A 14,965-nucleotide genomic window follows, 5' to 3' on the forward strand; every position below is an offset into this window, starting at 1 on the left:
TGAAGGGTTAACTGAATTTACAACATGACATGCCAATTAACCAATCGAATAAATCATAATTAAATCATCACATACTGTACATCAATATTTGCTAAGAAAAACTTAAGATAGGAAATATACATCATAGTTAAAATAACCTGCTTGTGTGGTTTGTTGAGGTGCGCTGCCTGCCCCCTGCAGACACTGCTCATAAAAACACAAAGTTACATGTACTTCAAACTTGAATTGCTCTAATGGTAGGAAAATACGTACTTTTATTAAAGGATTTCCGTAGTGGTCAGGAGCCATGATTAATTGTGTAATTTTTTACCGAATTTTTATTTTATAATTAATTGTCAAAACTTAAAGGTGCTATATGTAAGATTGACAACAAGCATTTGAAATGGGTACTGCAGTCCAAATTCAAAATACTGGAGAGTTGTCTGCCCCGCCCCAGACTTGAAGCTCATGCGGGTTGCCAGAATGTTGACATGCAAATTAGCCAACTCAGCATCCGTTTTAAAGGATTTCTGGGCTTTAAGCTGTCTCCATCTTCCAAAGGCATCTCCAGTATTTATCCTTGTTTTACTACGCCTCTGGTCATGGTAGTTTTTAGACGGATGGCGAGGCTTTTTAGGTCAGGTGGAATCTGTTATCTCTGATCCAGTTCATTTGCTGGCTTCCATGGCTGCAGCACGCAGTGTTGTTTGCCTGCAAACTTGTTCAGATCTGGCAACCCGGCAGTGTCGATATACTATTGGTGAGTGTGCTGTGGGCGGGATCACACAGGCCAAAACATAAACAGAAATTCCGGCCCAGATTGTTAGAATAACCTTCAACATATGTTTTTGCAATGTTTATGATTTAGAATGTATAAGTGAATCCTTTTTTAAGCTATGTTTATCAGATGTATGTGCACATACAAGATGCTTAAAATAGAACATGATGCTTTCCAGATGATACACTCTTTCACAAACCTCATGGATCTTTGTAAAATGCATAAAATAAATGATGCAAGTTCTTCTAAATATATAGCTTGAAGGACCTCCTTCTTATGAAGAGGTGCCTTACACAGTTAACCATCTGTGACTTTGACAGACATGTGAAATATATATCCAATGCAGGATCCATGTTTGCACACAAGCACACACCTCATGTCCACCCAAACACAACACCACTGCTCCCCTTCTGCATCCCATACCCAGTGCCAAGCTCCACATCCTGGGGTCCCCAAGATCCCCTCAGACACATAAAGACATGCTCCAGGCAAACTTCCAGCTTTAACTACTGCGTGAGCATGATGCCAGGCTTCTTAGTGCTTTTGTGTTTACCATGAACTACTGGGGACCTGCAGATAAAGGAAAGGGGGCTGGGGGAGGATTCTGCCTCCGTTCTCGGCACTGGCCAATGTTAACAAAGACGTCCACGCTTCCTTCCACTGTTCCTGAGCTGAGTCCAAAGCCCAGCCCCTTACCGACAGTATAAACCTCATCAGGAACCTGTATAGTGAAGTTTCAGTCTCAATGGACTAAGCTTAGAATGCAGCCCATAATATATTGTCAACAGTACAGCTGACAGCCAAATGTAATATTTCTTCAGATATTTTTTTATCTGTGGAAGTACAGTGGAGTGGAAAAGACAGTTAAAGGCAGAAAGCGACTTAGAGAGATGAGATCTGAGAGAAAAAAATGCTGATAAATGGTGACAGATATTGCAGGGATGGGCGATATATATTTAATATTCACAATACTGTATATTTTTGATGATTTTGCTGGCAATCTAAACTAAAGCTGTAATGTGTAAAATCACCACTAAATAGAAAAATGATGCTAAAATAGTGACTTTACCAAGTGTTGAACATACAGATAGTCCCCCAAACTCACACCATTGGTTAGAGCTGAGTTAGCTTCATGCGACCCCGTAAACACATGTGTGGACGTTGTATTTTAGCTTCGCTATACACAACGCATAATTTTAATTCATTTAAACCAACTGATCTAAATTAAGGAGACTCTGTGCTGTCAATAAAGGGTTAAACTTTAGTCATGTGACAAAACAACATGGTAATCCATGGAAAATGGTAATCAGTACCTAAATTCAGAATTGTTCATGCAAAATTTTATTTTAACAAAAATTTGATTTTTTTTCACAAAAAAATAAAAAAATAAATTATAATAATAATAATGGAAGTATTTAAGTAGAAAAATATATGTAAAGTAAGTACTGCTATTTGTGTTTTTATATACTAGTGGATTCAATATCATAGTTTGAGACTGTCGCTGTTACGTTAATGTTCGTCAAAACAAGCTTTTGAAAATCTGATTGCAATTGAAATACATTACTGTAAAATGAAGGTATTGTTCTAATTTGACAAGCATAATCCATTTTTTTGAAGGAGAGCACTACAGAGACCACATCCTGCCGGAGGGAGGTTAACATGTGGAGCACACCTCACATGGACTTACCAACGGGGAAGTACACATATGGAATTATACCACAGGAGGACCCTATCTACAAAGAGGTTACGCAGCACAGTGGCTGAGACAGAGAAAGCTCTGATGAGGGGAAACACAGGTTTCACCTAAGGAGGAAACCAAACAGTGGAAACTCATCATACGGGATTACCAAAGGGGAATCACCATGCATGGAGCACTGAGCCCAAGCGCACTGGCTCACCTGAAAAGGGGAATATCACGAGTACTGGGCCTGGTGGCGTTACTCCTCCACCGAGTTCGTCACCGGACAGTGCTAAAGAATTAAAGAGGTGTCAGGAGTTAACCGGTACGGGGAACTGTTGTGGACAAAAAGCGCACATTATCACCTTTGAAAAAGGGGAAAGGCGCAATGCAAGCGGTACATAAACCGGCCGCCCGGTCTACCTGCTGTTACCATGTAACACTCGGGTCGAAACCGGGTCTATGCGTAGGTTATAAAACCTCACAAAGGTATTGGGCGTAGCCCAACCCACAGCTCTGCATATGTCTGCTAGAGAGGCCCCCCTTACCAGTGCCCAGGAGGATGCAACACCTCTAGTGGAGTGCGCCCGGCAATTCCTGAGACTGGTATGCGTGAGAAATGGCATCCACAATCCAATGGGCCAACCTCTGCTTGGAGACAGCTTTCCCCTTCTGCTGTCCTCCAAAACAGAAAAAGAGCTGCTCCAAGCATCTAAAGCTCTGCATGCAGACCAGACAGATGCGTATGGCGCAAACTGGACACAGCAACGACAAGGCCAGGTCTTCCTCCTCTGAAGGGAGCGATTGCAGGTTCACCAGCTGGTCCTGAAAAGGAGTGGTGGGAACTTTGGGCACGTAACCGGGCCGGAGTCTCAAAATCACGTGAGAGTGTACCGGCCCAAACTCCAGGCATTCACTGGTAACAGAGAGCACCTGCAGGTCCCCCACCCTCTTGATGGAAGTGAGCGCCACCAGGAGGGCTGTGTTCAGAAACAGAGTACTGAGCTCGGCCTGCTCCAGGGGCTCAAACAGGGCTATCTGTAGGGCAGGTAGGACCACAGAGAGATCCCAAGAGGGGATCAGGCACGGTCTAGGAGGATTCAATCTCCTTGCACCTTTGAGGAACATGTCACTGTCGTGAGGGATTGCCGTCCAGTGTATCATGGTGAGCTGCTATGGGTAGAGGGAGACAGCCATCTCTCCAGCCCTTCCTGAAGAAAAGACAGCACAGAACCAATGGCGCATCTCTGTGGGTCTTCCCCACGGGAAGAACACCAGTTAGCGAAAAGAGCCACTTCAAGGCATACAGCCGCCTCGTAGAGGGGGCCCTGGCCTGAGTGATCGTGTCTACCACCACTGGCGAAAGACCTGCTAGGACTTCTGCGTCCCATCCTGGAGCCAGACGTGGAAATTCCAGAGGTCCGGCCACGGGTGCTGGGGCGTGCCTTGCCCCTGAGTGAGAAGGTCCTGCCTCAGGGGAATGCACCAGGGAGGTGCTACTGTCAGGAGCATCAGATCCGAGAACCAAGTCCAGTTGGGCCACTACGGCACAATGAACAGGACTTGCTGCTCTTTCTGCCTGACTCCCTGAGTCTTTGCAATGAGGCTCACATGAGGAAACACATAATTGCGTAGCCCTGAGGTCAGCTGTGCGCCAAGGCATCCATGCCGAGGGGGGCCTCGGACAGGGAGTACAACAGGGGGCAGTGAGAGGAGTCTTGGGAGGCGAACAGGTCAACCTGTGCCTCCCCGAATCTGGAGTCTCCACTCCCAGCGGAGTGTTACCTGTCGTGAGAGCATGTCTGCTGCACAGTTGAGGTTGCCTGGAAGGTGAGTGGCTCACAGAGACTAACAAGGTCTGCTGACTCCAAAGGAGGAGGCGGCGGGTGAGTTGTGACATGCGAAGCAAGCGTACACCACCTTGGCGGTTTATGTACGCTATGGTCGCCGTGTTATCGGTTTGGACAAACACATGCTTGCCCTGAATCAATGGCCGGAGCCTCCTCAGCGCCAGCAATACTGCCAGCAACTCTAAGCAGTTGATGCGCCATTGGAGTCGGGGCCCTGTCCAGAGCCCCGACACTGCCTGCCCACTGTACACGGCGCCTCAGCCCAAGTTCGAGGAATCCGTCATGAACATGACATGCCTTAAGACCTGCTCTAGGGGAACACCTGCCCATAGAAATGCCAGGTCCGACCAAGGGCTGAAAGTCTGACAGTACTGTGGTGTGATGGTCACACACTGGGTGCCATGGTGCCATGCCCACCTCGGGACTCGAGTCTGTAGCCAGTGCTGAAGCAGTCTCATATGCATCAACCTGAGGGGGAGAACCGCCGCCGAGGATGCCATATGCCCCAGGAGCCTCTGAAATTTTTTCACTGGCACTGCTACCTTCTGCCTGAAGGTCTTCAGGCAGGTCAGCACTGACTGAGCACATTCTGGTCATAAGATGTAAGGCTCCATACCAAGAAAAGAGATGCTCTGCACAGGGGAGAGCTTGTTCTTCTCCCAATTGACCTGAAGCCCGAGTCGGTCAAGGTGCTGAAGCACAAGATCCTTGTGTGCACACAATAGATCTCACGAGTGAGCTGGATTAGCCAGTCATCGAGATAATTGAGAATGCATATGCCTTTTTTCCCTTAGCAGGGCCAGGGCAGCTATGCAACTTTGGTAAAGACACGAGGGGACAGGGACAGACCGAAGGGGAGGACCTTGTACTGGTATGCTCGTCCCTCAAAAGCAAACAGAAGAAAGGGCCTTTGTGGTAAAAATAAAAGTACACGTCCTTCAGGCCGATGGCCGTGAACCAATCCTGATGTCGTACTGACGCCAGGATGCACTTCTGCGTTAACATCCTGATCAGAAGCCTGTGTAAGGCCTTGTTCAGGGCACTTGTCTATTGCTCCCTTCACCAGAAGGGTGGCAACTTCCGCCCAAAGGACGCCAAAAAGCCCCCCTTGGGAGATGGGCACATCAAGAAAGCGGACTTTCTCTGCATCACGCATCTCCGCAAGGTTGAGCCACAGGTGCCGCTCTTGGACCACAAGCGTGGACATCGTTCGCCCTAGGGCGCACGCCGTGACCTTCGTCGCATGTAAGGCGAGGTCGGTCGCAGTGCACAGTTCCTGCATCAGCCCTGGGTCGGTCCTACCCTCATGCAGGTCTTTTAGCGCCTTGGTCTGGTGGATGGCCATGGCGTGCAGGGTGGAAGCGGCCTGACCCGTGGCCTTGTAAGCCTTCGTCATTAAAGAGGAAGATAACTTACAGGCCTTGGAAGGGAGCCTTGGACGGTCGCGCCAGGTGGCTGCACCCTGCGGGCATAAATGCACCGCTACGGCACGCTCCACCTGTGGAAGCTCGACATATCCCTTAGCCGCTCCGCTGTCGAGGGTAGTCAGAGTGGATGAGCCCGCGAAGCGTGTACGGGCAGTAAAAGGTGCCTTCCGCGACTTCATTAGCTCCTCGTGCACTTCTGGGAAGAAAGGCACCGGGGCGGGGCGCGGCCGTGAGTCGTGCTCTGAGCCCAGAAACCAATCATCCAGCCGCGAACGCTCAGGGCAGAGTGGAGGGTTCCACTTCAGCCTGATGTTCGCAGCCGCCCGGGTAAGCACGGCTGCCATCTCAGCATCTGACTCATCCTGTGCTCTACCACCCGTGGGCGGGAGCTCAGAAGATTCATCCGCTTCCGATAGTAGAAGCCCACCCTCCGATGCCGCGACCGAAAGCTCATCCTCATCGCGAGCCGCGAACGACACATTAAACCCGCCCTGAGACAGACCGCCTGCATCGCTCGACAGCTCGTCCAGACAGAACGAGGGTGCTTGGGGATGGAGTTTCATCCCTCAGCACTTTTGTTGTCCCAACAAAGTGGGAAGTGCTCCATCTTTCAGGGGTAACCGACTTGGAAATCCAGCATTGGTTGTGGTTGTACTGCTAAGGAATAGTGGTAAAAATAAATTTTAACCACTGATACTTCAATTCGTCTGCCTTTGGAAGTCCAAACAAAGAGGTTTTGCTTTCACAGTGATGAAAACAGCGTCTTATTGACATGGCAACAACACTAACCCAACTCATCCTGGCCTCTGCAATAACTACATTTGTTTGAGGGCAGGCCAAAGTAGCCCTTAGGTGGGCATTATGCAGATTTATTAATTACATAGTGACATAGATACTTTATGGAAGAAATAGCTGGACTACAATCCAGGCGTTTCTTGGCGTTCTTGAGAAGTGTTGTCTGTGGGAGAGAAAAAGTCCCTTTTGTGTGGACTTTGTGCTTTGAACCTTTGCAGACCTTGATGCACAAAGAGCTATGTTACACACTAAAGGAAAGGTAAAATCCCAAAAAGCATAATAGGGCCTTCTTAATGATGATTGCACGAGGAATTTGTCACAACAAACAGTGCATCGCAACCTGCTGCGTATGGGGCTGTGTAGACCGCAGACCGGTCAGAGTGCCCATGATGACCCCTGTCCACCATCGAAAGTGCTTACAATGGGCACGTGAGTGTTGGAATTGAACCTTGGAGCAGTGGAAGAAGGTCGCCTGGTCTGATGAGCCCGGTTTTCTTTTACATCACGTGGATGGCCATGTATGTGTGTGGTGTTTACCTCGGGAAGTGATGGCACCAGGATGCACTGTGGGAAGATGACAAGCTGGTGGAGGGAGTGTGATGCTCTGGGCAATGTTCTGCTGGGAAACCCTGGGCCCAGCCATTCATGTGGACGTCAATTTGACACAAGCCACCTACCTAAACATCATTGCAGACCAGGTACACCCCTTCATGGCAATGGTATTTCTGATGTCAGTGGCCTCTTTCAACAGACAAATGTGCCCTGCCACACTGCACACATTGTTCGGGAATGGTTTGAGGAACATGATGAAGAGTTCAAGGTGTTGCCCTGGCCTCCAAATTCCCCAGGTCTCAATCCGATTGAGCATCTGTGGGATATGCTGGTCCAACAAGTCCGATCCATGGTGGCTCCACCTTGCAACTTACAGGAATTGAAAGATCTGCAACTAATGTCTTGGTGCCAGATACCACAGGACACCTTCAGGGGACTTGTAGAGTCCATGCCTTGGTAGGTCGGTGCTGTTTTGGTGGCACATGGAGGACCAACAGCATATTAGGCAGGTGGTCATAATGTTTTGCTTCATCAGTGTATGTGGTTACAAACAAATCACATAGAACAGTAAAATCAGTAAGTGTAACACTAAAAACTTCTCCATTTTGCCTGTACTCGAGCTACACTGTTTTCACTTCCATTTGTAGTCACTACCGAATGTCATTCTTTGTTGCTCTCCTTGTCGTGTAGCTAGACATGCCCACATCCTAGCGGCAATGGACACTGTCACTTAGGTAGCTGGAAGTCGCTCTATTCTTATTGAAAATGAATGAGATCATGTTGCTTTTCCACAGTGAGGGCTTAAAACTACCTTTTTTCAACTTAATTTTTGCTGAGAAAAGCTTCTTTCAAATATTATTTCAACAAAGAAAGGATTTTTAGATGTCAATATAACAGTAGGATTACAGATTGCATTTTATTTGGCAAATGGGTGAGATTCAAATGCAATGTAATTTACTCTTTTATTGCACTCCCCTGGCGTGTGTGCATGTTTTAATTGAAGCAACAGACATGAAATGACGTGCTACTGCTTAGCTAGCACTCTAGAAATCCAAAAATCCAGTGGCCTTGTAACTGGGAAAGTAATGCTTTTAGCTTTAATTATTTCTCTTTCGCTCACCCTAGAGACTCCCTTACTGGTCAAACTTAACCATATTATATCATATAAAAGCCTTCTTGATAGCATGCACTTTTACACATGAACAAAAAAATACGACGTATGACCCATTGAAATTTGTCACAAAAGATCTGCCAAATTTTTCCAGCGGTATCGTTAAAAGCCCACATTAAAAAAATTACCAGCTGTGCCCCTAACCGGTGTCCAAGTGGTGTCGTTTTTAAATGTTTAAAGGGGTCCCACTGCCATTGTTTAATATTAAACTAATGTACCACCTTAAAAATATACAGGCCCACAATAACTTATCACTTATAGAGGGGGAAAAAATATACGAGTCTGGAATAAATTAATTATGGCAGGGTGAGATGAAGATATGGCAAAACAATTTCTTCACACGGAAGGGAGATACAAAGTCTGGCTCTATTCTAACTATTTCTCTATTCAACTCTATTCTTGTTGGGAACAAAAAGAACAAAGCGTGTTATTTTAGTGCTCTGTATGTCTGTCATGTTATTGGATACAAAATGTAGCATGTGTGTTTCAAATAAATACATGATTAATGAGGAACAGTCATATCTACAGTAGCTGCTGTGATGAAAACTTGCCACGTTAAAAGGAAGTTACCACCCATATGTGACTTCTTAACCAGTGCCAAATAATTTGTGGCAGTAGTTTGGCAAAGACACAAGGTATTGTGTGACACTTCTGAAAACAGAAGTGCCAGTTTCTAATTTAAATTTGGATTTACAAGCAGCAGCCCCTCGTTCATTCTCTTTACTGAGGGCCAATCTGCCACTTGTTCTCATAGGCTATGTTCAGAATGGAATACAAGTGCACTGCATACTGCACAGTGTTTATGCAGTGGTCAAGTTGAGTAGATTGCATTATGGGATAAAGTATTCCACACCAATTATGCTTTGGTTGTACACTGCACACTTGGTTCATACACCCTGCAAACTGTAATTTACTAGATTAGATTTACATTTTGAGAAGGAATTAGCAATATTTTTAAAAGAATGTTTTAGGGAAATGAACGTTTTTGACTTTTGTTCTGTGTTAATGAAACGCTGTATCAGGGCCACTTAACTGTTGGCTTGACACTATAAAACCTGGAAATACCTGGAAATTCTTTTCAGGTTTTCTCAAACAGAACAAAGAAAATTTATGATAACTTTAGTGCTGTCAGTCGATTAAATTTTTTATTCGTGATTAATCACATTATTTTTACGCAATTAATCGCGATTAATCGCAGATTTTGAGTGTGCTGAAATTTGACACTAAATATATATTTTTTTCCTGTCAAAATGCATTTATTTACTTCTTAGGAAAGAAAACAAAACACTATGTAACAATATATTGCTTCATTAACATTTTCCAAGCAAAGACTTCCACAGTATAAAAATAGAAATGCACTAAAATAGCATCAATTCAAGTAACATAGTCAAAGTGGGAGGTTGACTAAATGAAAGACCTAGTCCCTACATATGTTGCATCTTCATTGCAATGGGCATTAAATCTCTTAAACTCTCATCCTCCACAATATTAATCAGCCAGCAGCCTGTTGCTATCCGCTTTGCTACAGCAATTGTGAAGCCAAGTTCATGATTTGCATCAGGGCATCAGCACCAGAGTCAACATGCGCTTTGAACTCCACATGAAAAGCGCTGCAGACAAAAATGTCTCATTCTGCGTTTTGGTGATAGTTAAGACTTGTCGTGCTTTTGTGGTAATTGAAATGCACCTTACTTAGGCTGAAAAATACTTGATTTCTGTCTCAAGTTCCATCTGGGCATGTTTTGTACTAAAAAATAGCATTAAGAGCTTCTTTCTCCATTCATTTATCACTGACATTGAATCACTGCTGTGTGTGTTTGTGGTGTGTGCATCAGTGTAATGACTCTGGGCAGACATATTACAAAGGTTCTGCCCTTACAGCCAGTGTTTTTGTTGGTTTATGCTGTATTAATGGTAAATGTGTTAATTGTGATTAAGAAAAATTAAAAATTAAGCCTGATTGGATTGGTTTGAATTTATCAAACTGAAACCAATCCTGAAACCCTGAGTTTGTTCAGCGACCTTCATGATACAGGCCTCTGAGCTGACAAATGCAAAACTGCAGACCTCTTGTAAGCTGGTCATATGTTAATCAAGGTAAGCTTTGGATTTAGGCTTTGGTAATGAAATGGCGCAATGAAATGCTACTTTGGAGCCACCTTAAACGCTTGCCTCTAAACTCATAGCACTCAACGCAAGTCTTATTTTTGTCGGCTGTGCATGAGAATAAAGCACAAAATGCAACACTGTCTTTGCAGTGTAAAGGCAGTTATTGATGGTTAAATAGATGCAACAAAAGACCATTCAGTATTCAGTATGCAAATAAATGTAAGAAGAATGTCCAATCACAATTCCTTTTCCAAATATAACAATGCTGTCATTACCGTCAGATTTTAAATGCCAAACATTTTACCAAAGCAAATCAATGGGAGATTTTCATACTTATTCTTAAACCCAATTGGGATGAGATTTGTTTTCAGGACATACTTTATGTCTGTAATGTAATAGTTACTGTGATGCCTGTAATGCTTATCGTCAATTTACACGAGACAATTGATGTCAGTACAATGTAAAAATTCCAAAAAGTACTAAAACCATTCCAAAAACATGGGGCAGGCAGCAGTGTCTGAACAACACATATAAAAACACCAAACTAGAAAGGAAGATTGAAGCTGAGACTTAATGAAAGAACAATTGTGCCACAGACAACAGTTTGTTGAGTAAAGCCAGGTGATTGAGTGCTAAAAATCTAGCCCAGAACCAGTCACATTGTGATCCCTTAGCCTCCCACGAATGCTATTAACACCTTCAGGAATGAAAGGACAGACTCATTCTAACCAGAAGAGTTCACAGTATACATGTACACCCACGAACACACAGACACGCAAATACAGTCCAGGACAATTCTCACTTCTTATCCAAACACAATAAAGTTACACCCCAACATCCACTCTTGAATCACCATGGCAAACAAAGCTGAATTAAAGCAAGTTACTAAAAACATAAAAGTCCATTTGCATACACAGCTGTTATATGTGCCTTTTGGCTATTTTAGAGAGCCTGGGCATGGTATTAATCCCTTGTCCCAAAAAAGAGCTGTAAGATGACTGCCAATTCGTACAGAAAACAAAGAGAAAGAGCGAGCGCGAGAGAGGAATAAAATACAGCTCTGGATGACAGATGGATTTTAAAAAGGTTCTGCATTGGCTGATGTGCTCTGTTGGTTTGATAATTTTCTCTCGAAGAGTCCTCTATACAGGAGTATACAACACATGGACTAAAGTTTGAAGTGATAGCTTTGTACTAGATAGTTTCATTTATTATTCTGCAATCTGGGGTAAAATAGGGCAAGAATGATCCAGAATGGTGTTCTACAATCTTTGATTCAAAAAAGAAATAAAACTACTGTTTCTCTATCGATTCCATTGCTACTGTGGTCCCAAAGTGGACAAAACAACAAAAACTGTAAAGCAAACAAAAGCTGAAACACAACAGAAAGCACAAGCACAACCAAATTAAGCCAAAACCCAACGGAACAACCACATTAAGCCACAACATATCCAAAAAGCTACAACACAAGAATATTAAGCCACAACACAACCGAAAAGCCACAGAACAACCACATTAAGCCACCATACTAACGAAAAGCCACTGCACAACACAATTAAGCTACAACACAACCAAATTAAGCCACAACACAAAGGATATAATACACAACACAACTGAAAAGTCACATAACAACAAAACTGAGCCACAATACAATGAAAATAAACCACAACACATAAGTCAAATCACAACAGAAAAGGCACAACCAAATTAAGCTACAACGCAATCTAATAAGAAGGGATTTGGGAGGCATTTACACTTTTCTGATATATCAGTATATTGTGGAGTGATTAAGTTTTTATATTTATATAAAATATTTATCCACGTGATGTTTATATTATAAGTAATTAGATCATTACTGATATTGTATTAATATATTACTTGAATTTATTTAATTATTTTAGGTTTATTTATTCATACATATTTTATAGTGGTGGCGTAGTGGGCTAAAGCACATACCTGGTAGAAGTTTCAGAAGGTTGCTGGTTCAATCCCCACAACCATCACCATTGTGTCCTTGAGCAAGGCACTTAACTCCAGGTTGCTCCAGGGGGATTGTCCCTGTAATAAGTGCACTGTAAGTCGCTTTGGATAAAAGCGTCTGCCAAATGCATAAATGTAAATGGCCAGTGTGTGAAAATGATTGGGAAAAAATTTGTGTCTTTAATTAAATGCAAAAATATATCTTGTAATAAATAATGATCATAAATAGCTTATTTTGTAAATGTATAAAACTGTCTTGTTGAAGTGCACTTTAAATTGGAGTGAGAAATACTGGGGGGAGTGACTGTCACTTTGCTCACAGCTGATTGGTCCAGAATCTGGATGAGATCTCTGATCGGGAACATAACCTGCCCAGAGCAGATTAGCCGATTAGCGTATGTTACTATGGCGAGGAACCCCAATGAAAGCCTGTCTACTTTACTGGTACCGCAAATTCAGTGTTCGCTTAAACTAAGTTTAAACTTAGCTAGCTGCATAATCCTGCTTTTGTGACATAGGACACAGAAATAATCTTAGCCTAACACAACAGAAAAGCCACAGCACAACTCAAGCCACAGCACAACACAATTAAACCACAACACAAAACTGAGCCACAGCACATCAGAAATAAGCCACAACACAACCAAAATGCAACAGAACAACAAAATTGAGCCACAACACAACAGAAATAAGCCACAACACAACCAAAAAGTCACAGCACAACAAAACTGAGGCACAACACAACCAAAATAAGTCACAACGCAACCAAAATGCCACAGAACAACTAATTTAAGCCACAACTAAACCGAAAAGCCTTAGAACAACAAAATTAAGCCACAACACAACAGAAATAAGCTTAGCCTAACACAATGGAAAAGCCACAGAACAACACAATTAAGCCACAACACAACAAAATTAAAGGAATAGTTCACCCAAAAATGAAAATTCTCTCATTATTCACTTACCCTGATGCCACCCCAGATGTGTATGACTTTTTTTCTTCAGCAGAACACAAATAAAGATTTTTAGAAGAAGACAGAGCTCTGTCAGTTCCTTAAAATAGAAGCACACGGGTGCCAGCAACTTGACTTTCCAAAAGTCACATTTAAGCAGCATAAAAGTAATCCACACGACTCCAGTCGATCAATTAATGTTTTCTGAAGTGAATCGATATGTTTGTGTAAAAAATAAATCGATAATTAAAACATTTGTAACTTTTAAAAAGCACTTCCTGCCAGCAGTTGACGCTAAGTGTGACGTAAGTGCGTCGGCGAGTTCATGCAGAATTCAGAAGTGGTGCTTATTTACAACAGAAGAACAAATGTCACGCGAGAGTTCGGCCATTTCAAACCATATTAGTGCCCTGGATGGAAGCATTGATCTAAAGTTATAAACATTTCAATGATCGACTTGTTTCTTACATAAACCTATTGATTCACTTCAGAAGACATTCACTGATTGACTGGAGTCATGTGGATTACTTTTATGCTGCCTTAATATGACTTTTGGACCGTCAAAATGCTGGCACTCGTGTGCTTCTATTATAATGACCTGACAGAGCTCTGTCTTCTTCTAAAAATCTTTATTTGTGTTCTGCTGAAGAAAGACACATCTGGGATGGCATCAGGGTAAGTGAATAATGAGAGAATTTTCATTTTTGGGTGAACTATTCCTTTAAGCTACAACACAAAGATAAACAAGCCACAACACAACCAAAATGCCAAAGCACAACAAAATGAGGCTAGGCCACAAAATAACTGAAAAGCCACAGAACATCATATTTAAGCCACAACACAACCAAAAAGCCACAGCACAACAAAATAAAAGCCACAACACAACAAAATTAAGCCACAACACAACTGAAAAGGCACGTAACAACAAAATTAAGCTACAACACAAACGAAAAGCCACAGCAAAACAAAATTAAGCTACAATACAATGGAAATAAGCCACAACAAACTTGAAAAGCCACAGCACAACAAAATAAAGCCACAACAAATCAAAATTAAGGCACAACTGAAATAAGCATCAACAATTATAAAGCCACAGCACAATAAAATAAAAGACAAAGCACAACAAAATTAAGCCACAACACAACTGAAAAGGCACATAACAATAACATTAAGCTACAACACAAACGAAAAGCCACAGCAAAACAAAATTAAGCTGCAGTATAATGGATATAAGCCACAACAAAACTGAAAAGCCACAGCACAACAAAATAAAGCCAAAACATTGCAAAATTAAGCCACAACACAAAGAAAATAAGCCACAACACAACCAAAAAGTCACAGCACAACCAAATTGAGCCACAACACAATGGAAATAAGCCACAACACAACCAAAATGCCGAAGCACAAAAAAAAATTAAGCCAAAACACAACAAAATTAAGCCACAACACAACTGAAATGGCACAGCACAACCAAATTGAGCCACAACAAAATGGAAATAAGCCACAACACAACCAAAATGCCGAAGCACAACAAAATTAAGCCACAACACAACAAAATTAGGCTACGTCACAACATAACCGAAAAGCCACAGAACAACATATTTAAGCCACAACACAACCGAAAAGCCAAAGCACAACAAAATTAAGCCACAACACAACAACATTAAGCCACAACACAACAACATTAAGGCAC

The sequence above is a fragment of the Myxocyprinus asiaticus genome, chromosome 46 (genome assembly GCF_019703515.2).
Source record: "Myxocyprinus asiaticus isolate MX2 ecotype Aquarium Trade chromosome 46, UBuf_Myxa_2, whole genome shotgun sequence".
NCBI classification, from domain to species: domain Eukaryota; kingdom Metazoa; phylum Chordata; class Actinopteri; order Cypriniformes; family Catostomidae; genus Myxocyprinus; species Myxocyprinus asiaticus.